Raw genomic sequence first — 26,232 nt, forward strand, 5'->3', positions numbered from 1 at the left:
GACAGGGACTGAGAGACACCAGTCAGTGTACAGATATCTCCCTGAGAGAGAGGGACTGTGAGACACCAGTCAGTGTACAGATATCTCCCTGAGAGAGAGGGACTGAGAGACACCAGTCAGTGTACACATATCTCCCTGAGAGAGAGGGACTGAGAGACACCAGTCAGTGTACAAATATCTCCCTGAGAGAGAGGGACTGAGAGACACCACTCAGTGTACAGATATCTCCCTGAGAGAGAGGGACTGAGAGACACCAGCCAGTGTACAGATATCTGCCTGAGAGAGAGGGACTGAGAGACACCACTCAGTGTACAGATATCTCCCTCAGAGACAGGGACTGAGAGACACCAGTCAGAGTACAGATATCTCCCTGAGAGAGAGGGACTGTGAGACACCACTCAGTGCACAGATATCTCCCTGAGAGAGAGGGGCTGAGAGACACCAGTCAGTGTACAGATATCTCCCTGAGAGAGAGGGACTGAGATACAACACTCAGTGTACAGATATCTCCCTGAGAGACACCACTCAGTGTACATAAAGCTCCCTGAGAGACAGGGACTGAGAGACACCAGTCAGTGTACAGATATCTCCCTGAGAGACAGGGACTGAGAGACACCACTCAGTGTACAGATACCACCCTGAGAGAGAGGGACTGAGAGACACCAGTCAGTGTACAGATATCTCCCTGAGAGACAGGGACTGAGAGACACCACACAGTGTACTGATATCTCCCTGAGAGACAGGGACTGAGAGACACCAGTCAGAGTACAGATATCTCCCTGAGAAAGAGGGACTGAGAGACACCACTCACTGTACAGATATCTCCCTGAGAGACAGGGACTGAGAGACACCACTCATTGTACAGATATCTCCCTGAGAGAGAGGGACTGAGAGACACCACTCAGTGTACAGATATCTCCCTGAGAGACAGGGACTGAGAGACACCAGTCAGTGTACATATATCTCCCTGAGAGACAGGGACTGAGAGACACCACTCAGTGTACAGATACCTCCCTGAGAGAGAGGGACTGAGAGACACCAGTCAGTGTACATATATCTCCCTGAGAGACAGGGACTGAGAGACACCACTCAGTGTACAGATATCTCCCTGAGAGAGAGGGACTGAGAGACACCAGTCAGTGTACAGATATCTCCCTGAGAGAGAGGGACTGTGAGACACCACTCAGTGTACAGATATCTCCCTGAGAGACAGGGACTGAGAGACACCAGTCAGTGTACAGATATCTCCCTGAGAGAGAGGGACTGAGAGACACCACTCAGTGTACAGATATCTCCCTGAGAGACAGGGACTGAGAGACACCAGTCAGTGTACAGATATCTCCCTGAGAGAGAGGGACTAAGAGACACCAGTCAGTGTACAGATATCTCCCTGAGAGAGAGGGACTGTGAGACACCACTCAGTGTACAGATATCTCCCTGAGAGACAGGGACTGAGAGACACCAGTCAGTGTACAGATATCTCCCTGAGAGAGAGGGACTGAGAGACACCACTCAGTGTACAGATTTCTCCCTGAGAGACAGGGACTGAGAGACACCAGTCAGTGTACAGATATCTCCCTGAGAGACAGGTGCTGTGAGACACCACTCAGTGTACAGATATCTCCTTGAGAGAGAGGGACTGAGAGACACCAGTCAGTGTACAGATATCTCCCTGAGAGAGAGGGACTGAGAGACACCAGTCAGTGTACATATATGTCCCTGAGAGACAGGGACTGAGAGACAGCACTCAGTGTACAGATACCTCCCTGAGAGAGAGGGACTGAGAGACACCAGTCAGTGTACAGATATCTCCCTGAGAGAGAGGGACTGAGAGACACCACTCAGTGCACAGATATCTCCCTGAGAGACAGGGACTGAGAGACACCATTCAGTGTACAGATATCTCCCTGAGAGACAGGAACTGAGAGACACCACTCAGTGTACAGATATCTCCCTGAGAGAGAGGGACTGAAAGACACCACTCAGTGTACAGATATCTCCCTGAGAGACAAGGACTGAGAGACACCAGTCAGTGCACATATATCTCCCTGAGAGACAGGGACTGAGAGACACCACTCAGTGTACAGATACTTCCCTGAGAGAGGGACTGAGAGACACCAGTCGGTGTACATATATCTCCCTGAGAGACAGGGACTGAGAGACACCAGTCAGTGTACAGATATCTCCCTGAGACAGAGGGACTGAGAGACACCACTCAGTGTACAGATATCTCCCTGAGAGAGAGGGACTGAGAGACACCACTCAGTGTACAGATATCTCCCTGAGAGACAGGGACTGAGAGACACCAGTCAGTGTACAGATATCTCCCTGAGAGAGAGGGACTGAGAGACACCACTCAGTGTACATAAAGCTCCCTCAGAGACAGGGACTGAGAGACACCAGTCAGTGTACAGATATCTCCCTGAGAGACACCACTCAGTGTACATAAAGCTCCCTGAGAGACAGGGACTGAGAGACACCAGTCAGTGTACAGATATCTCCCTGAGAGAGAGGGACTGTGAGACACCAGTCAGTGTACAGATATCTCCCTGAGAGAGAGGGACTGAGAGACACCAGACAGTGTACAGATATCTCCCTGAGAGACAGGGACTGTGAGACACCACTCAGTGTACAGATATCTCCCTGAGAGAGAGGGACTGAGAGACACCACTCAGTGCACAGATATCTCCCTGAGAGAGAGGGGCTGAGAGACACCACTCAGTGTACAGATATCTCGCTGAGAGACACCACTCAGTGTACAGATATCTCCCTGAGAGACAGGGACTGAGAGACACCACTCAGTGTACAGATACCTCGCTGAGAGAGAGGGACTGAGAGACACCAGTCAGTGTACAGATATCTCCCTGAGAGACAGGGACTGTGAGACACCAGTCAGAGTACAGATATCTCCCTGAGAGAGAGGGACTGAGAGACACCACTCACTGTACAGATATCTCCCTGAGAGACAGGGACTGAGAGACACCACTCATTGTACAGATATCTCCCTGAGAGAGAGGGACTGAGAGACACCACTCAGTGTACAGATATCTCCCCGAGAGACAGGGACTGAGAGACACCAGTCAGTGTACATATATCTCCCTGAGAGACAGGGACTGAGAGACACCACTCAGTGTACAGATATCTCCCTGAGAGAGAGGGACTGAGAGACACCAGTCAGTGTGCAGATATCTCCCTGAGAGACAGGGACTGAGAGACACCACTCAGTGTATAGATATCTCCCTGAGAGACAGGGACTGAGAGACACCAGTCAGTGTACAGATATCTCCCTGAGAGAGAGGGACTGAGAGACACCACTCAGTGTACAGATATCTCCCTGAGAGACAGGGACTGAGAGACACCAGTCAGTGCACAGATATCTCCCTGAGAGAGAGGGACTGTGAGACACCACTCAGTGTACATAAAGCTCCCTGAGAGACAGGGACTGAGAGACACCAGTCAGTGTACAGATATCTCCCTGAGAGACACCACTCAGTGTACAGATATCTCCCTGAGAGAGAGGGACTGAAAGACACCACTCAGTGTACAGATATCTCCCTGAGAGACAAGGACTGAGAGACACCAGTCAGTGCACATATATCTCCCTGAGAGACAGGGACTGAGAGACACCAGTCAGTGTACAGATATCTCCCTGAGAGAGAGGGACTGTGAGACACCAGTCAGTGTACAGATATCTCCCTGAGAGAGAGGGACTGAGAGACACCACTCAGTGTATAGATATATCCCTGACAGACAGGGACTGAGAGACACCAGACAGTGTACAGATATCTCCCTGAGAGACAGGGGCTGTGAGACACCACTCAGTGTACAGATATCTCCCTGAGAGAGAGGGACTGAGAGACACCAGTCAGTGTACAGATATCTCCCTGAGAGAGAGGGACTGTGAGACACCAGTCAGTGTACATATATCTCCCTGAGAGACAGGGACTGAGAGACACCACTCAGTGTACAGATATCTCCCTGAGAGAGAGGGACTGAGAGACACCACTCAGTGTACAGATATCTCCCTGAGAGAGAGGGACTGAGAGACACCAGTCAGTGTACAGATATCTCCCTGAGAGAGAGGGACTGAGATACACCACTCAGTGTACAGATATCTCCCTGAGAGACAGGGACTGAGAGACACCAGTCAGTGTACATATATGTCCCTGAGAGACAGGGACTGAGAGACACCACTCAGTGTACAGATACCTCCCTGAGAGAGAGGGACTGAGAGACACCAGTCAGTGTGCAGATATCTCCCTGAGAGAGAGGGACTGAGAGACACCACTCAGTGCACAGATATCTCCCTGAGAGACAGGGACTGAGAGACACCAGTCAGAGTACAGATATCTCCCTGAGAGAGAGGGACTGTGAGACACCATTCAGTGTACAGATATCTCCCTGAGAGACAGGAACTGAGAGACACCACTCAGTGTACAGATATCTCCCTGAGAGAGAGGGACTGAAAGACACCACACAGTGTACAGATATCTCCCTGAGAGACAAGGACTGAGAGACACCAGTCAGTGCACATATATCTCCCTGAGAGACAGGGACTGAGAGACACCACTCAGTGTACAGATACCTCCCTGAGAGAGGGACTGAGAGACACCAGTCAGTGTACATATATCTCCCTGAGAGACAGGGACTGAGAGACACCAGTCAGTGTACAGATATCTCCCTGAGACAGAGGGACTGAGAGACACCACTCAGTGTACAGATATCTCCCTGAGAGAGAGGGACTGAGAGACACCACTCAGTGTACAGATATCTCCCTGAGAGACAGGGACTGAGAGACACCAGTCAGTGTACAGATATCTCCCTGAGAGAGAGGGACTGAGAGACACCACTCAGTGTACATAAAGCTCCCTCAGAGACAGGGACTGAGAGACACCAGTCAGTGTACAGATATCTCCCTGAGAGACACCACTCAGTGTACATAAAGCTCCCTGAGAGACAGGGACTGAGAGACACCAGTCAGTGTACAGATATCTCCCTGAGAGAGAGGGACTGTGAGACACCAGTCAGTGTACAGATATCTCCCTGAGAGAGAGGGACTGAGAGACACCACTCAGTGTATAGATATCTCCCTGACAGTCAGGGACTGAGAGACACCAGACAGTGTACAGATATCTCCCTGAGAGACAGGGGCTGTGAGACACCACTCAGTGTACAGATATCTCCCTGAGAGAGAGGGACTGAGAGACACCACTCAGTGCACAGATATCTCCCTGAGAGAGAGGGGCTGAGAGACACCACTCAGTGTACAGATATCTCGCTGAGAGACACCACTCAGTGTACATAAAGCTCACTGAGAGACAGGGACTGAGAGACACCAGTCAGTGTGCAGATATCTCCCTGAGAGACAGGGACTGAGAGACACCACTCAGTGTACAGATACCTCCCTGAGAGAGAGGGACTGAGAGACACCAGTCAGTGTACAGATATCTCCCTGAGAGAGAGGGACTGAGAGACACCACTCAGTGTACAGATATCTCCCTGAGAGACAGGGACTGAGAGACACCAGTCAGAGTACAGATATCTCCCTGAGAGAGAGGGACTGAGAGACACCACTCACTGTACAGATATCTCCCTGAGAGACAGGGACTGAGAGACACCACTCATTGTACAGATATCTCCCTGAGAGAGAGGGACTGAGAGACACCACTCAGTGTACAGATATCTCCCTGAGAGACAGGGACTGAGAGACACCAGTCAGTGTACATATATCTCCCTGAGAGACAGGGACTGAGAGACACCACTCAGTGTACAGATACCTCCCTGAGAGAGAGGGACTGTGAGACACCAGTCAGTGTACAGATATCTCCCTGAGAGAGAGGGACTGAGAGACACCAGTCAGTGTACAGATATCTCCCTGAGAGAGAGGGACTGAGAGACACCAGTCAGTGTACTGATATCTCCCTGAGAGAGAGGGACTGAGAGACACCACTCAGTGTACAGATATCTCCCTGAGAGACAGGGACTGAGAGACACCACTCAGTGTACATAAAGCTCCCTCAGAGACAGGGACTGAGAGACACCAGTCAGTGTACAGATATCTCCCTGAGAGAGAGGGACTGTGAGACACCAGTCAGTGTACAGATATCTCCCTGAGAGAGAGGGACTGAGAGACACCACTCAGTGTATAGATATCTCCCTGACAGACAGGGACTGAGAGACACCAGACAGTGTACAGATATCTCCCTGAGAGACAGGGGCTGTGAGACACCACTCAGTGTACAGATATCTCCCTGAGAGAGAGGGACTGAGAGACACCACTCAGTGCACAGATATCTCCCTGAGAGAGAGGGGCTGAGAGACACCACTCAGTGTACAGATATCTCGCTGAGAGACACCACTCAGTGTACAGATATCTCGCTGAGAGACAGGGACTGAGAGACACCAGTCAGTGTACAGATATCTCCCTGAGAGAGAGGGACTGAGAGACACCACTCAGTGTACATAAAGCTCCCTCAGAGACAGGGACTGAGAGACACCAGTCAGTGTACAGATATCTCCCTGAGAGACACCACTCAGTGTACATAAAGCTCCCTGAGAGACAGGGACTGAGAGACACCAGTCAGTGTACAGATATCTGCCTGAGAGAGAGGGACTGTGAGACACCAGTCAGTGTACAGATATCTCCCTGAGAGAGAGGGACTGAGAGACACCAGACAGTTTACAGATATCTCCCTGAGAGACAGGGACTGTGAGACACCACTCAGTGTACAGATATCTCCCTGAGAGAGAGGGACTGAGAGACACCACTCAGTGCACAGATATCTCCCTGAGAGAGAGGGGCTGAGAGACACCACTCAGTGTACAGATATCTCGCTGAGAGACACCACTCAGTGTACATAAAGCTCACTGAGAGACAGGGACTGAGAGACACCAGTCAGTGTACAGATATCTCCCTGAGAGACAGGGACTGAGAGACACCACTCAGTGTACAGATACCTCCCTGAGAGAGAGGGACTGAGAGACACCAGTCAGTGTACAGATATCTCCCTGAGAGAGAGGGACTGAGAGACACCACTCAGTGTACAGATATCTCCCTGAGAGACAGGGACTGTGAGACACCAGTCAGAGTACAGATATCTCCCTGAGAGAGAGGGACTGAGAGACACCACTCACTGTACAGATATCTCCCTGAGAGACAGGGACTGAGAGACACCACTCATTGTACAGATATCTCCCTGAGAGAGAGGGACTGAGAGACACCACTCAGTGTACAGATATCTCCCTGAGAGACAGGGACTGAGAGACACCAGTCAGTGTACATATATCTCCCTGAGAGACAGGGACTGAGAGACACCACTCAGTGTACAGATATCTCCCTGAGAGAGAGGGACTGAGAGACACCAGTCAGTGTGCAGATATCTCCCTGAGAGACAGGGACTGAGAGACACCACTCAGTGTATAGATACCTCCCTGAGAGAGAGGGACTGAGAGACACCAGTCAGTGTACATATATCTCCCTGAGAGAGAGGGACTGAGAGACACCAGTCAGTGTACAGATATCTCCCTGAGAGAGAGGGACTGAGAGACACCAGTCAGTGTACAGATATCTCCCTGAGAGAGAGGGACTGTGAGACACCGCTCAGTGTACATAAAGCTCCCTGAGAGACAGGGACTGAGAGACACCAGTCAGTGTACAGATATCTCCCTGAGAGACACCACTCAGTGTACAGATATCTCCCTGAGAGAGAGGGACTGAGAGACACCACTCAGTGTATAGATATCTCCCTGAGAGAGAGGGACTGTGAGACACCAGTCAGTGTACAGATATCTCCCTGAGAGAGAGGGACTGAGAGACACCACTCAGTGTATAGATATCTCCCTGACAGACAGGGACTGAGAGACACCAGACAGTGTACAGATATCTCCCTGAGAGACAGGGGCTGTGAGACACCAGTCAGTGTACAGATTTCTCCCAGAGAGACAGGGACTGAGAGACACCAGTCAGTGTACAGATATCTCCCTGAGAGACAGGGGCTGTGAGACACCACTCAGTGTACAGATATCTCCTTGAGAGAGAGGGACTGAGAGACACCAGTCAGTGTACAGATATCTCCCTGAGAGAGAGGGACTGAGAGACACCAGTCAGTGTACATATATGTCCCTGAGAGACAGGGACTGAGAGACACCACTCAGTGTACAGATACCTCCCTGAGAGAGAGGGACTGAGAGACACCAGTCAGTGTACAGATATCTCCCTGAGAGAGAGGGACTGAGAGACACCACTCAGTGCACAGATATCTCCCTGAGAGACAGGGACTGAGAGACACCGGTCAGAGTACAGATATCTCCCTGAGAGAGAGGGACTGAGAGACACCATTCAGTGTACAGATATCTCCCTGAGAGACAGGAACTGAGAGACACCACTCAGTGTACAGATATCTCCCTGAGAGTGAGGGACTGAAAGACACCACTCAGTGTACAGATATCTCCCTGAGAGACAAGGACTGAGAGACACCAGTCAGTGCACATATATCTCCCTGAGAGACAGGGACTGAGAGACACCACTCAGTGTACAGATACCTCCCTGAGAGAGGGACTGAGAGACACCAGTCAGTGTACATATATCTCCCTGAGAGACAGGGACTGAGAGACACCAGTCAGTGTACAGATATCTCCCTGAGACAGAGGGACTGAGAGACACCACTCAGTGTACAGATATCTCCCTGAGAGAGAGGGACTGAGAGACACCACTCAGTGTACAGATATCTCCCTGAGAGACAGGGACTGAGAGACACCAGTCAGTGTACAGATATCTCCCTGAGAGAGAGGGACTGAGAGACACCACTCAGTGTACATAAAGCTCCCTCAGAGACAGGGACTGAGAGACAACAGTCAGTGTACAGATATCTCCCTGAGAGACACCACTCAGTGTACATAAAGCTCCCTGAGAGACAGGGACTGAGAGACACCAGTCAGTGTACAGATATCTCCCTGAGAGAGAGGGACTGTGAGACACCAGTCAGTGTACAGATATCTCCCTGAGAGAGAGGGACTGAGAGACACCACTCAGTGTATAGATATCTCCCTGACAGACAGGGGCTGAGAGACACCACTCAGTGTACAGATGTCTCCCTGAGAGACAGGGACTGAGAGACACCAGTCAGTGTACAGATATCTCCCTGAGAGAGAGGGACTGAGAGACACCACTCAGTGTATAGATATCTCCCTGAGAGAGAGGGACTGAGAGACACCAGTCAGTGTACAGATATCTCCCTGAGAGACACCACTCAGTGTACAGATATCACCCTGAGAGAGAGGGACTGAGAGACACCACTCAGTGTATAGATATCTCCCTGAGAGAGAGGGACTGTGAGACACCAGTCAGTGTACAGATATCTCCCTGAGAGAGAGGGACTGAGAGACACCACTCAGTGTACAGATATCTCCCTGAGAGACAGGGACTGAGAGACACCAGTCAGAGTACAGATATCTCCCTGAGAGAGAGGGACTGAGAGACACCACTCACTGTACAGATATCTCCCTGAGAGACAGGGACTGAGAGACACCACTCATTGTACAGATATCTCCCTGAGAGAGAGGGACTGAGAGACACCAGTCAGTGTACAGATATCTCCCTGAGAGAGAGGGACTGAGAGACACCAGTCAGTGTACAGATATCTCCCTGAGAGAGAGGGACTGAGAGACACCACTCAGTGGACAGATATCTCCCTGAGAGACAGGGACTGAGAGACACCACTCAGTGTACATGAAGCTCCCTCAGAGACAGGGACTGAGAGACACCAGTCAGTGTACAGATATCTCCCTGAGAGACACCACTCAGTGTACATAAAGCTCCCTTAGAGACAGGGACTGAGAGACACCAGTCAGTGTACAGATATCTCCCTGAGAGAGAGGGACTGTGAGACACCAGTCAGTGTACAGATATCTCCCTGAGAGAGAGGGACTGAGAGACACCACTCAGTGTATAGATATCTCCCTGACAGACAGGGACTGAGAGACACCAGACAGTGTACAGATATCTACCTGAGAGACAGGGGCTGTGAGACACCACTCAGTGTACAGATATCTCCCTGAGAGAGAGGGACTGAGAGACACCACTCAGTGCACAGATATCTCCCTGAGAGAGAGGGGCTGAGAGACACCACTCAGTGTACAGATATCTCGCTGAGAGACACCACTCAGTGTACATAAAGCTCACTGAGAGACAGGGACTGAGAGACACCAGTCAGTGTACAGATATCTCCCTGAGAGACAGGGACTGAGAGACACCACTCAGTGTACAGATACCTCCCTGAGAGAGAGGGACTGAGAGACACAAGTCAGTGTACAGATATCTCCCTGAGAGAGAGGGACTGAGAGACACCACTCAGTGTACAGATATCTCCCTGAGAGACAGGGACTGAGAGACACCAGTCAGAGTACAGATATCTCCCTGAGAGAGAGGGACTGAGAGACACCACTCACTGTACAGATATCTCCCTGAGAGACAGGGACTGAGAGAAACCACTCATTGTACAGATATCTCCCTGAGAGAGAGGGACTGAGAGACACCACTCAGTGTACAGATATCTCCCTGAGAGACAGGGACTGAGAGACACCAGTCAGTGTACATATATCTCCCTGAGAGACAGGGACTGAGAGACACCACTCAGTGTACAGATACCTCCCTGAGAGAGAGGGACTGAGAGACACCAGTCAGTGTACATATATCTCCCGGAGAGAGAGGGACTGAGAGACACCAGTCAGTGTACAGATATCTCCCTGAGAGAGAGGGACTGAGAGACACCAGTCAGTGTACAGATATCTCCCTGAGAGCGAGGGACTGAGAGACACCACTCAGTGTACAGATATCTCCCTGAGAGACAGGGACTGAGAGACACCAGTCAGTGTACAGATATCTCCCTGAGAGAGAGGGACTGTGAGACACCACTCAGTGTACATAAAGCTCCCTGAGAGACAGGGACTGAGAGACACCACTCAGTGTATAGATATCTCCCTGACAGACAGGGACTGAGAGACACCAGTCAGTGTACAGATATCTCCCTGAGAGACAGGGGCTGTGAGACACCACTCAGTGTACAGATATCTCCCTGAGAGAGAGGGACTGAGAGACACCACTCAGTGTACAGATATCTCCCTGAGAGAGAGGGACTGAGAGACACCAGTCAGTGTACAGATATCTCCCTGAGAGACAGGGGCTGTGAGACACCACTCAGTGTACAGATATCTCCCTGAGAGAGAGGGACTGAGAGACACCAGTCAGTGTACAGATATCTCCCTGAGAGACAGGGACTGAGAGACACCACTCAGTGTATAGATATCTCCCTGAGAGACAGGGACTGAGAGACACCAGTCAGTGTACAGATATCTCCCTGAGAGAGAGGGACTGAGAGACACCACTCAGTGTACAGATATCTCCCTGAGAGACAGGGACTGAGAGACACCAGTCAGTGTACAGATATCTCCCTGAGAGAGAGGGACTGTGAGACACCACTCAGTGTACATAAAGCTCCCTGAGAGACAGGGACTGAGAGACACCAGTCAGTGTACAGATATCTCCCTGAGAGACTCCACTCAGTGTACATAAAGCTCCCTGAGAGACAGGGACTGAGAGACACCAGTCAGTGTACAGATATCTCCCGGAGAGACAGGGGCTGTGAGACACCACTCAGTGGACAGATATCTCCCTGAGAGAGAGGAACTGAGAGACACCAGTCAGTGTACAGATATCTCCCTGAGAGAGAGGGACTGAGAGACACCAGTCAGTGTACATATATCTCCCTGAGAGACAGGGACTGAGAGACACCACTCAGTGTACAGATATCTCCCTGAGAGAGAGGGACTGAGAGACACCACTCAGTGTACAGATATCTCCCTGAGAGAGAGGGACTGAGAGACACCAGTCAGTGTACAGATATCTCCCTGAGAGAGAGGGACTGAGATACACCACTCAGTGTACAGATATCTCCCTGAGAGAGAGGGACTGAGAGACACCAGTCAGTGTACATATATCTCCCTGAGAGACAGGGACTGAGAGACACCACTCAGTGTACAGATATCTCCCTGAGAGAGAGGGACTGAGAGACACCACTCAGTGTACAGATATCTCCCTGAGAGAGAGGGACTGAGAGACACCAGTCAGTGTACAGATATCTCCCTGAGAGAGAGGGACTGAGATACACCACTCAGTGTACAGATATCTCCCTCAGAGACAGGGACTGAGAGACACCAGTCAGAGTACAGATATCTCCCTGAGAGAGGGACTGAGAGACACCAGTCAGTGTACAGATATCTCCCTGAGAGAGAGGGACTGAGAGACAACACTCAGTGTACAGATATCTCCCTGAGAGACACCACTCAGTGTACATAAATCTCCCTGAGAGACAGGGACTGAGAGACACCAGTCAGTGTACAGATATCTCCCTGAGAGACAGGGACTGAGAGACACCATTCAGTGTACAGATACCACCCTGAGAGAGAGGGACTGAGAGACACCAGTCAGTGTACAGATATCTCCCTGAGAGACACCACTCAGTGTACATAAAGCTCCCTGAGAGACAGGGACTGAGAGACACCAGTCAGAGTACAGATATCTCCCTGAGAGAGGGACTCAGAGACACCACTCACTGTACAGATATCTTCCTGAGAGAGAGGGACTGAGAGACACCAGTCAGTGTACAGATATCTCCCTGAGAGAGAGGGACTGTGAGACACCACTCAGTGTACAGATATCTCCCTGAGAGACAGGGACTGAGAGACACCACTCAGTGTACAGATACCTCCCTGAGAGAGAGGGACTGAGAGACACCAGTCAGTGTACATATATCTCCCGGAGAGAGAGGGACTGAGAGACACCAGTCAGTGTACAGATATCTCCCTGAGAGAGAGGGACTGAGAGACACCAGTCAGTGTACAGATATCTCCCTGAGAGTGAGGGACTGAGAGACACCACTCAGTGTACAGATATCTCCCTGAGAGACAGGGACTGAGAGACACCAGTCAGTGTACAGATATCTCCCTGAGAGAGAGGGACTGTGAGACACCACTCAGTGTACATAAAGCTCCCTGAGAGACAGGGACTGAGAGACACCACTCAGTGTATAGATATCTCCCTGACAGACAGGGACTGAGAGACACCAGTCAGTGTACAGATATCTCCCTGAGAGACAGGGGCTGTGAGACACCACTCAGTGTACAGATATCTCCCTGAGAGAGAGGGACTGAGAGACACCACTCAGTGTACAGATATCTCCCTGAGAGAGAGGGACTGAGAGACACCAGTCAGTGTACAGATATCTCCCTGAGAGACAGGGGCTGTGAGACACCACTCAGTGTACTGATATCTCCCTGAGAGAGAGGGACTGAGAGACACCAGTCAGTGTACAGATATCTCCCTGAGAGAGAGGGACTGAGAGACACCATTCAGTGTACAGATATCTCCCTGAGAGACAGGAACTGAGAGACACCACTCAGTGTACAGATATCTCCCTGAGAGAGAGGGACTGAAAGACAGCACTCAGTGTACAGATATCTCCCTGAGAGACAAGGACTGAGAGACACCAGTCAGTGTACATATATCTCCCTGAGAGACAGGGTCTGAGAGACACCACTCAGTGTACAGATACCTCCCTGAGAGAGGGACTGAGAGACACCACTCAGTGTTCAGATATCTCCCTGAGAGAGAGGGACTGAGAGACACTAGTCAGCGTACAGATATCTCCCTGAGAGAGAGGGACTGAGAGACACCAGTCAGTGTACAGATATCTCCCTGAGAGACAGGGACTGAGAGACACCACTCAGTGTATAGATATCTCCCTGAGAGACAGGGACTGAGAGACACCAGTCAGTGTACAGATATCTCCCTGAGAGAGAGGGACTGAGAGACACCACTTAGTGTACAGATATCTCCCTGAGAGACAGGGACTGAGAGACACCAGTCAGTGTACAGATATCTCCCTGAGAGAGAGGGACTGTGAGACACCACTCCGTGTACATAAAGCTCCCTGAGAGACAGGGACTGAGAGACACCAGTCACTGTACAGATATCTCCCTGAGAGACACCACTCAGTGTGCATAAAGCTCCCTGAGAGACAGGGACTGAGAGACACCAGTCAGTGTACAGATATCTCCCTGAGAGAGAGGGACTGTGAGACACCAGTCAGTGTACAGATATCTCCCTGAGAGAGAGGGACTGAGAGACACCACTCAGTGTATAGATATCTCCCTGACAGACAGGGACTGAGAGACACCAGACAGTGCACAGATATCTCCCTGAGAGAGAGGGACTGAGAGACACCAGTCAGTGTACAGATATCTCCCTGAGAGACAGGGGCTGTGAGACACCACTCAGTGTACAGATATCTCCCTGAGAGAGAGGGACTGAGAGACACCAGTCAGTGTACAGATATCTCCCTGAGAGACAGGGACTGAGAGACACCACTCAGTGTATAGATATCTCCCTGAGAGACAGGGACTGAGAGACACCAGTCAGTGTACAGATATCTCCCTGAGAGAGAGGGACTGAGAGACACCACTCAGTGTACAGATATCTCCCTGAGAGACAGGGACTGAGAGACACCAGTCAGTGTACAGATATCTCCCTGAGAGAGAGGGACTGTGAGACACCACTCAGTGTACATAAAGCTCCCTGAGAGACAGGGACTGAGAGACACCAGTCAGTGTACAGATATCTCCCTGAGAGACACCACTCAGTGTACATAAAGCTCCCTGAGAGACAGGGACTGAGAGACACCAGTCAGTGTACAGATATCTCCCGGAGAGACAGGGGCTGTGAGACACCACTCAGTGGACAGATATCTCCCTGAGAGAGAGGAACTGAGAGACACCAGTCAGTGTACAGATATCTCCCTGAGAGAGAGGGACTGAGAGACACCAGTCAGTGTACATATATCTCCCTGAGAGACAGGGACTGAGAGACACCACTCAGTGTACAGATATCTCCCTGAGAGAGAGGGACTGAGAGACACCACTCAGTGTACAGATATCTCCCTGAGAGAGAGGGACTGAGAGACACCAGTCAGTGTACAGATATCTCCCTGAGAGAGAGGTACTGAGATACACCACTCAGTGTACAGATATCTCCCTCAGAGACAGGGACTGAGAGACACCAGTCAGAGTACAGATATCTCCCTGAGAGAGGGACTGAGAGACACCAGTCAGTGTACAGATATCTCCCTGAGAGAGAGGGACTGAGAGACAACACTCAGTGTACAGATATCTCCCTGAGAGACACCACTCAGTGTACATAAAGCTCCCTGAGAGACAGGGACTGAGAGACACCAGTCAGTGTACAGATATCTCCCTGAGAGACAGGGACTGAGAGACACCATTCAGTGTACAGATACCACCCTGAGAGAGAGGGACTGAGAGACACCAGTCAGTGTACAGATATCTCCCTGAGAGACACCACTCAGTGTACATAAAGCTCCCTGAGAGACAGGGACTGAGAGACACCAGTCAGAGTACAGATATCTCCCTGAGAGAGGGACTCAGAGACACCACTCACTGTACAGATATCTTCCTGAGAGAGAGGGACTGAGAGACACCAGTCAGTGTACAGATATCTCCCTGAGAGAGAGGGACTGTGAGACACCACTCAGTGTACAGATATCTCCCTGAGAGACAGGGACTGAGAGACACCACTCAGTGTACAGATACCTCCCTGAGAGAGAGGGACTGAGAGACACCAGTCAGTGTACATATATCTCCCGGAGAGAGAGGGACTGAGAGACACCAGTCAGTGTACAGATATCTCCCTGAGAGAGAGGGACTGTGAGACACCAGTCAGTGTACAGATATCTCCCTGAGAGTGAGGGACTGAGAGACACCACTCAGTGTACAGATATCTCCCTGAGAGACAGGGACTGAGAGACACCAGTCAGTGTACAGATATCTCCCTGAGAGAGAGGGACTGTGAGACACCACTCAGTGTACATAAAGCTCCCTGAGAGACAGGGACTGAGAGACACCACTCAGTGTATAGATATCTCCCTGACAGACAGGGACTGAGAGACACCAGTCAGTGTACAGATATCTCCCTGAGAGACAGGGGCTGTGAGACACCACTCAGTGTACAGATATCTCCCTGAGAGAGAGGGACTGAGAGACACCACTCAGTGTACAGATATCTCCCTGAGAGAGAGGGACTGAGAGACACCAGTCAGTGTACAGATATCTCCCTGAGAGACAGGGGCTGTGAGACACCACTCAGTGTACTGATATCTCCCTGAGAGAGAGGGACTGAGAGACACCAGTCAGTGTACAGATATCTCCCTGAGAGAGAGGGACTGAGAGACACCATTCAGTGTACAGATATCTCCCTGAGAGACAGGAACTGAGAGACACCACTCAGTGTACAGATATCTCCCTGAGAGAGAGGGACTGAAAGACAGCACTCAGTGTACAGATATCTCCCTGAGAGACAAGGACTGAGAGACACCAGTCAGTGTACATATATCTCCCTGAGAGACAGGGTCTGAGAGACACCACTCAGTGTACAGATACCTCCCTGAGAGAGGGACTGAGAGACACCACTCAGTGTTCAGATATCTCCCTGAGAGAGAGGGACTGAGAGACACTAGTCAGCGTACAGATATCTCCCTGAGAGAGAGGGACTGAGAGACACCAGTCAGTGTACAGATATCTCCCTGAGAGACAGGGACTGAGAGACACCACTCAGTGTATAGATATCTCCCTGAGAGACAGGGACTGAGAGACACCAGTCAGTGTACAGATATCTCCCTGAGAGAGAGGGACTGAGAGACACCACTTAGTGTACAGATATCTCCCTGAGAGACAGGGACTGAGAGACACCAGTCAGTGTACAGATATCTCCCTGAGAGAGAGGGACTGTGAGACACCACTCCGTGTACATAAAGCTCCCTGAGAGACAGGGACTGAGAGACACCAGTCAGTGTACAGATATCTCCCTGAGAGACACCACTCAGTGTACATAAAGCTCCCTGAGAGACAGGGACTGAGAGACACCAGTCAGTGTACAGATATCTCCCTGAGAGAGAGGGACTGTGAGACACCAGTCAGTGTACAGATATCTCCCTGAGAGAGAGGGACTGAGAGACACCACTCAGTGTATAGATATCTCCCTGACAGACAGGGACTGAGAGACACCAGACAGTGCACAGATATCTCCCTGAGAGAGAGGGACTGAGAGACACCAGTCAGTGTACAGATATCTCCCTGAGAGAGAGGGACTGAGAGACACCAGTCAGTGTACATATATCTCCCTGAGAGACAGGGACTGAGAGACACCAGTCAGTGTACATATATCTCCCTGAGAGACAGGGACTGAGAGACACCAGTCAGTGTACAGATATCTCCCTGAGAGAGAGGGGCTGAGAGACACCAGTCAGTGTACAGATATCTCCCTGAGAGAGAGGGACTGAGAGACACCACTCAGTGTACAGATATCTCCCTGAGAGACACCACTCAGTGTACGTAAATCTCACTGAGAGACAGGGACTGAGAGACACCAGTCAATGTACAGATATCTCCCTGAGAGTCAGGGACTGAGAGACACCACTCAGTGTACAGATACCTCCCTGAGAGAGAGGGACTGAGAGACACCAGTCAGTGTACAGATATCTCCCTGAGAGAGAGGGACTGAGAGACACCACTCAGTGTACAGATATCTCCCTGAGACACAGGGACTGAGAGACACCAGTCAGAGTACAGATATCTCCCTGAGAGAGAGGGACTGAGAGACACCACTCACTGTACAGATATCTCCCTGAGAGACAGGGACTGAGAGACACCACTCATTGTACAGATATCTCCCTGAGAGAGAGGGACTGAGAGACACCACTCAGTGTACAGATATCTCCCTGAGAGACAGGGACTGAGAGACACCAGTCAGTGTACATATATCTCCCTGAGAGACAGGGACTGAGAGACACCAGTCAGTGTACATATATCTCCCTGAGAGACAGGGACTGAGAGACACCACTCAGTGTACAGATACCTCCCTGAGAGAGAGGGACTTGAGAGACACCAGTCAGTGTACATATATCTCCCGGAGAGAGAGGGACTGAGAGACACCAGTCAGTGTACAGATATCTCCCTGAGAGAGAGGGACTGAGAGACACCACTCAGTGTATAGATATCTCCCTGACAGACAGGGACTGAGAGACACCAGTCAGTGTACAGATATCTCCCTGAGAGACAGGGGCTATGAGACACCACTCAGTGTCCAGATATCTCCCTGAGAGAGAGGGACTGAGAGACACCAGTCAGTGTACAGATATCTCCCTGAGAGAGAGGGACTGAGAGACACCAGTCAGTGTACAGATATCTCCCTGAGAGACAGGGACTGAGAGACACCACTCAGTGTATAGATATCTCCCTGAGAGACAGGGACTGAGAGACACCAGTCAGTGTACAGATATCTCCCTGAGAGAGAGGGTCTGAGAGACACCACTCAGTGTACAGATATCTCCCTGAGAGACACCACTCAGTGTACATAAAGCTCACTGAGAGACAGGGATTGAGAGACACCAGTCAATGTACAGATATCTCCCTGAGAGACAGGGACTGAGAGACACCACTCAGTGTACAGATATCTCCCTGAGAGACAGGGACTGAGAGACACCAGTCACATTACAGATATCTCCCTGAGAGAGAGGGACTGAGAGACACCACTCACTGTACAGATATCTCCCTGAGAGACAGGGACTGAGAGACACCACTCATTGTACAGATATCTCCCTGAGAGAGAGGGACTGAGAGACACCACTCAGTGTACAGATATCTCCCTGAGAGACAGGGAATGAGAGACACCAGTCAGTGTACATATATCTCCCTGAGAGACAGGGACTGAGAGACACCACTCAGTGTACAGATACCTCCCTGAGAGAGGGGGACTGAGAGACACCAGTCAGTGTACATATATCTCCCGGAGAGAGAGGGACTGAGAGACACCAGTCAGTGTACAGATATCTCCCTGAGAGAGAGGGACTGAGAGACACCAGTCAGTGTATAGATATCTCCCTGACAGACAGGGACTGAGAGACACCAGTCAGTGTACAGATATCTCCCTGAGAGACAGGGGCTGTGAGACACCACTCAGTGTACAGATATCTCCCTGAGAGAGAGGGACTGAGAGACACCAGTCAGTGTACAGATATCTCCCTGAGAGAGAGGGACTGAGAGACACCAGTCAGTGTACAGATATCTCCCTGAGAGACAGGGGCTGTGAGACACCACTCAGTGTACAGATATCTCCCTGAGAGAGAGGGACTGAGAGACACCAGTCAGTGTACAGATATCTCCCTGAGAGACAGGGACTGAGAGACACCTCTCAGTGTATAGATATCTCCCTGAGAGACAGGGACTGAGAGACACCAGTCAGTGTACAGATATCTCCCTGAGAGACAGGGACTGAGAGACACCAGTCAGTGTACAGATATCTCCCTGAGAGAGAGGGACTGTGAGACACCACTCAGTGTACATAAAGCTCCCTGAGAGACAGGGACTGAGAGACACCAGTCAATGTACAGATATCTCCCTGAGAGAGAGGGACTGAGAGACACCAGTCAGTGTACATATATCTCCCTGAGAGACAGGGACTGAGAGACACCAGTCAGTGTACAGATACCTCCCTGAGAGAGAGGGACTTGAGAGACACCAGTCAGTGTACATATATCTCCCGGAGAGAGAGGGACTGAGAGACACCAGTCAGTGTACAGATATCTCCCTGAGAGAGAGGGACTGAGAGACACCACTCAGTGTACAGATACCTCCCTGAGAGAGAGGGACTGAGAGACACCAGTCAGTGTACAGATATCTCCCTGAGAGACAGGGGCTATGAGACACCACTCAGTGTCCAGATATCTCCCTGAGAGAGAGGGACTGAGAGACACCAGTCAGTGTACAGATATCTCCCTGAGAGAGAGGGACTGAGAGACACCAGTCAGTGTACAGATATCTCCCTGAGAGACAGGGGCTGTGAGACACCACTCAGTGTACAGATATCTCCCTGAGAGAGAGGGACTGAGAGACACCAGTCAGTGTACAGATATCTCCCTGAGAGACAGGGACTGAGAGACACCACTCAGTGTATAGATATCTCCCTGAGAGACAGGGACTGAGAGACACCAGTCAGTGTACAGATATCTCCCTGAGAGAGAGGGTCTGAGAGACACCACTCAGTGTACAGATATCTCCCTGAGAGACACCACTCAGTGTACATAAAGCTCACTGAGAGACAGGGATTGAGAGACACCAGTCAATGTACAGATATCTCCCTGAGAGACAGGGACTGAGAGACACCACTCAGTGTACAGATATCTCCCTGAGAGACAGGGACTGAGAGACACCAGTCAGATTACAGATATCTCCCTGAGAGAGAGGGACTGAGAGACACCACTCACTGTACAGATATCTCCCTGAGAGACAGGGACTGAGAGACACCACTCATTGTACAGATATCTCCCTGAGAGAGAGGGACTGAGAGACACCACTCAGTGTACAGATATCTCCCTGAGAGACAGGGAATGAGAGACACCAGTCAGTGTACATATATCTCCCTGAGAGACAGGGACTGAGAGACACCACTCAGTGTACAGATACCTCCCTGAGAGAGGGGGACTGAGAGACACCAGTCAGTGTACATATATCTCCCGGAGAGAGAGGGACTGAGAGACACCAGTCAGTGTACAGATATCTCCCTGAGAGAGAGGGACTGAGAGACACCAGTCAGTGTATAGATATCTCCCTGACAGACAGGGACTGAGAGACACCAGTCAGTGTACAGATATCTCCCTGAGAGACAGGGGCTGTGAGACACCACTCAGTGTACAGATATCTCCCTGAGAGAGAGGGACTGAGAGACACCAGTCAGTGTACAGATATCTCCCTGAGAGAGAGGGACTGAGAGACACCAGTCAGTGTACAGATATCTCCCTGAGAGACAGGGGCTGTGAGACACCACTCAGTGTACAGATATCTCCCTGAGAGAGAGGGACTGAGAGACACCAGTCAGTGTACAGATATCTCCCTGAGAGACAGGGACTGAGAGACACCACTCAGTGTATAGATATCTCCCTGAGAGACAGGGACTGAGAGACACCAGTCAGTGTACAGATATCTCCCTGAGAGACAGGGACTGAGAGACACCAGTCAGTGTACAGATATCTCCCTGAGAGAGAGGGACTGTGAGACACCACTCAGTGTACATAAAGCTCCCTGAGAGACAGGGACTGAGAGACACCATTCAGTGTACAGATATCTCCCTGAGAGACGCCACTCAGTGTACATAAAGCTCCCTGAGAGACAGGGACTGAGAGACACAGGTCAGTGTACATATATCTCCCGGAGAGAGAGGGACTGAGAGACACCAGTCAGTGGACAGATATCTCCCTGAGAGAGAGGGACTGAGAGACACCACTCAGTGTATAAATATCTCCCTGACAGACAGGGACTGAGAGACACCAGTCAGTGTACAGATATCTCCCTGAGAGAGAGGGACTGAGAGACACCACTCAGTGTACAGATTTCTCCCTGAGAGACAGGGACTGAGAGACACCAGTCAGTGTACAGATATCTCCCTGAGAGACAGGGGCTGTGAGACACCACTCAGTGTACAGATATCTCCCTGAGAGAGAGGGACTGAGAGACACCAGTCAGTGTACAGATATCTCCCTGAGAGAGAGGGACTGAGAGACACCAGTCAGTGTACATATATGTCCCTGAGAGACAGGGACTGAGAGACACCACTCAGTGTACAGATACCTCCCTGAGAGAGAGGGACTGAGAGACACCAGTCAGTGTACAGATATCTCCCTGAGAGAGAGGGACTGACAGACACCACTCAGTGCACAGATATCTCCCTGAGAGACAGGGACTGAGAGACACCAGTCAGAGTACAGATATCTCCCTGAGAGAGAGGGACTGAGAGACACCATTCAGTGTACAGATATCTCCCTGAGAGACAGGAACTGAGAGACACCACTCAGTGTACAGATATCTCCCTGAGAGAGAGGGACTGAAAGACACCAGTCAGTGTACAGATATCTCCCTGAGAGACAGGGACTGAGAGACACCACTCAGTGCACAGATATCTCCCTGAGAGACAGGGACTGAGAGACACCAGTCAGAGTACAGATATCTCCCTGAGAGAGAGGGACTGAGAGACACCATTCAGTGTACATATATCTCCCTGAGAGACAGGGACTGAGAGACACCACTCAGTGTACAGATACCTCCCTGAGAGAGGGACTGAGAGACACCAGTCAGTGTACAGATATCTCCCTGAGAGACAGGGACTGAGAGACACCACTCAGTGTACAGATATCTCCCTGAGAGAGAGGGACTGAGAGACACTAGTCAGCGTACAGATATCTCCCTGAGAGAGAGGGACTGAGAGACACCAGTCAGTGTACAGATATCTCCCTGAGAGACAGGGACTGAGAGACACCACTCAGTGTATAGATATCTCCCTGAGAGACAGGGACTGAGAGACACCAGTCAGTGTACAGATATCTCCCTGAGAGAGAGGGACTGAGAGACACCACTCAGTGTGCTGATATCTCCCTGAGAGACAGGGACTGAGAGACACCAGTCAGTGTACAGATATCTCCCTGAGAGAGAGGGACTGTGAGACACCACTCAGTGTACATAAAGCTCCCTGAGAGACAGGGACTGAGAGACACCAGTCAGTGTACAGATATCTCCCTGAGAGACACCACTCAGTGTACATAAAGCTCCCTGAGAGACAGGGACTGAGAGACACCAGTCAGTGTACAGATATCTCCCTGAGAGAGAGGGACTGTGAGACACCAGTCAGTGTACAGATATCTCCCTGAGAGAGAGGGACTGAGAGACACCACTCAGTGTATAGATATCTCCCTGACAGACAGGGACTGAGAGACACCAGACAGTGTACAGATATCTCCCTGAGAGACAGGGGCTGTGAGACACCACTCAGTGTACAGATATCTCCCTGAGAGAGAGGGACTGAGAGACACCAGTCAGTGTACAGATATCTCCCTGAGAGAGAGGGACTGAGAGACACCAGTCAGTGTACATATATCTCCCTGAGAGACAGGGACTGAGAGACACCACTCAGTGTACAGATATCTCCCTGAGAGAGAGGGACTGAGAGACACCACTCAGTGTATAGATATCTCCCTGAGAGACAGGGACTGAGAGACACCAGTCAGTGTACAAATATCTCCCTGAGAGAGAGGGACTGAGAGACACCACTCAGTGCACAGATATCTCCCTGAGAGACAGGGACTGAGAGACACCAGTCAGTGTACAGATATCTCCCTGAGAGAGAGGGACTGTGAGACACCACTCAGTGTACATAAAGCTCCCTGAGAGAGAGGGACGGTGAGACACCAGTCAGTGTACAGGTATCTCCCTGAGAGACACCACTCAGTGGACATAAAGCTCCCTGAGAGACAGGGACTGAGAGACACCAGTCAGTGTACAGATATCTCCCTGAGAGAGAGGGACTGTGAGACACCAGTCAGTGTACAGATATCTCCCTGAGAGAGAGGGAATGAGCGACACCACTCAGTGCACAGATATCTCCCTGAGAGACAGGGACTGAGAGACACCAGTCAGAGTACAGATATCTCCCTGAGAGAGAGGGGCTGAGAGACACCATTCAGTGTACAGATATCTCCCTGAGAGACAGGAACTGAGAGACACCACTCAGTGTACAGATATCTCCCTGAGAGAGAGGGACTGAAAGACACCACTCAGTGTACAGATATCTCCCTGAGAGACAAGGACTGAGAGACACCACTCAGTGTATAGATATCTCCCTGAGAGACAGGGACTGAGAGACACCAGTCAGTGTACAGATATCTCCCTGAGAGAGAGGGACTGAGAGACACCACTCAGTGCACAGATATCTCCCTGAGAGACAGGGACTGAGAGACACCAGTCAGTGTACAGATATCTCCCTGAGAGAGAGGGACTGTGAGACACCACTCAGTGTACATAAAGCTCCCTGAGAGAGAGGGACTGTGAGACACCAGTCAGTGTAGAGATATCTCCCTGAGAGACACCACTCAGTGGACATAAAGCTCCCTGAGAGACAGGGACTGAGAGACACCAGTCAGTGTACAGATATCTCCCTGAGAGAGAGGGACTGTGAGACACCAGTCAGTGTACAGATATCTCCCTGAGAGAGAGGGAATGAGCGACACCACTCAGCGCACAGATATCTCCCTGAGAGACAGGGACTGAGAGACACCAGTCAGAGTACAGATATCTCCCTGAGAGAGAGGGGCTGAGAGACACCATTCAGTGTACAGATATCTCCCTGAGAGACAGGAACTGAGAGACACCACTCAGTGTACAGATATCTCCCTGAGAGAGAGGGACTGAAAGACACCACTCAGTGTACAGATATCTCCCTGAGAGACAAGGACTGAGAGACACCAGTCAGTGTACATATATCTCCCTGAGAGACAGGGACTGAGAGACACCACTCAGTGTACAGATACCTCCCTGAGAGAGGGACTGAGAGACACCAGTCAGTGTACAGATATCTCCCTGAGAGAGAGGGACTGAGAGACACCACTCAGTGTTCAGATATCTCCCTGAGAGAGAGGGACTGAGAGACACTAGTCAGCGTACAGATATCTCCCTGAGAGAGAGGGACTGAGAGACACCAGTCAGTGTACAGATATCTCCCTGAGAGACAGGGACTGAGAGACACCACTCAGTGTATAGATATCTCCCTGAGAGACAGGGACTGAGAGACACCAGTCAGTGTACAGATATCTCCCTGAGAGAGAGGGACTGAGAGACACCACTTAGTGTACAGATATCTCCCTGAGAGACAGGGACTGAGAGACACCAGTCAGTGTACAGATATCTCCCTGAGAGAGAGGGACTGTGAGACACCACTCAGTGTACATAAAGCTCCCTGAGAGACAGGGACTGAGAGACACCAGTCAGTGTACAGATATCTCCCTGAGAGACACCACTCAGTGTACATAAAGCTCCCTGAGAGACAGGGACTGAGAGACACCAGTCAGTGTACAGATATCTCCCTGAGAGAGAGGGACTGTGAGACACCAGTCAGTGTACAGATATCTCCCTGAGAGAGAGGGACTGAGAGACACCACTCAGTGTATAGATATCTCCCTGACAGACAGGGACTGAGAGACACCAGACAGTGCACAGATATCTCCCTGAGAGACAGGGGCTGTGAGACACCACTCAGTGTACAGATATCTCCCTGAGAGAGAGGGACTGAGAGACACCAGTCAGTGTACAGATATCTCCCTGAGAGAGAGGGACTGAGAGACACCAGTCAGTGTACATATATCTCCCTGAGAGACAGGGACTGAGAGACACCAGTCAGTGTACATATATCTCCCTGAGAGACAGGGACTGAGAGACACCAGTCAGTGTACAGATATCTCCCTGAGAGAGAGGGACTGTGAGACACCACTCAGTGCACAGATATCTCCCTGAGAGAGAGGGGCTGAGAGACACCAGTCAGTGTACAGATATCTCCCTGAGAGAGAGGGACTGAGAGACACCACTCAGTGTACAGATATCTCCCTGAGAGACACCACTCAGTGTACATAAAGCTCACTGAGAGACAGGGACTGAGAGACACCAGTCAATGTACAGATATCTCCCTGAGAGTCAGGGACTGAGAGACACCACTCAGTGTACAGATACCTCCCTGAGAGAGAGGGACTGAGAGACACCAGTCAGTGTACAGATATCTCCCTGAGAGAGAGGGACTGTGAGACACCACTCAGTGTACATAAAGCTCCCTGAGAGAGAGGGACTGTGAGACACCAGTCAGTGTACAGATATCTCCCTGAGAGAGAGGGACTGTGAGACACCACTCAGTGTACATAAAGCTCCCTGAGAGAGAGGGACTGTGAGACACCAGTCAGTGTACAGATATCTCCCTGAGAGACACCACTCAGTGGACATAAAGCTCCCTGAGAGACAGGGACTGAGAGACACCAGTCAGTGTACAGATATCTCCCTGAGAGACAGGGACTGAGAGACACCAGTCAGAGTACAGATATCTCCCTGAGAGAGAGGGGCTGAGAGACACCATTCAGTGTACAGATATCTCCCTGAGAGACAGGAACTGAGAGACACCACTCAGTGTACAGATATCTCCCTGAGAGAGAGGGACTGAAAGACACCACTCAGTGTACAGATATCTCCCTGAGAGACAAGGACTGAGAGACACCAGTCAGTGTACATATATCTCCCTGAGAGACA

This window comes from Heterodontus francisci, chromosome 15 (assembly GCF_036365525.1).
Source record: "Heterodontus francisci isolate sHetFra1 chromosome 15, sHetFra1.hap1, whole genome shotgun sequence".
NCBI lineage: Eukaryota > Metazoa > Chordata > Chondrichthyes > Heterodontiformes > Heterodontidae > Heterodontus > Heterodontus francisci.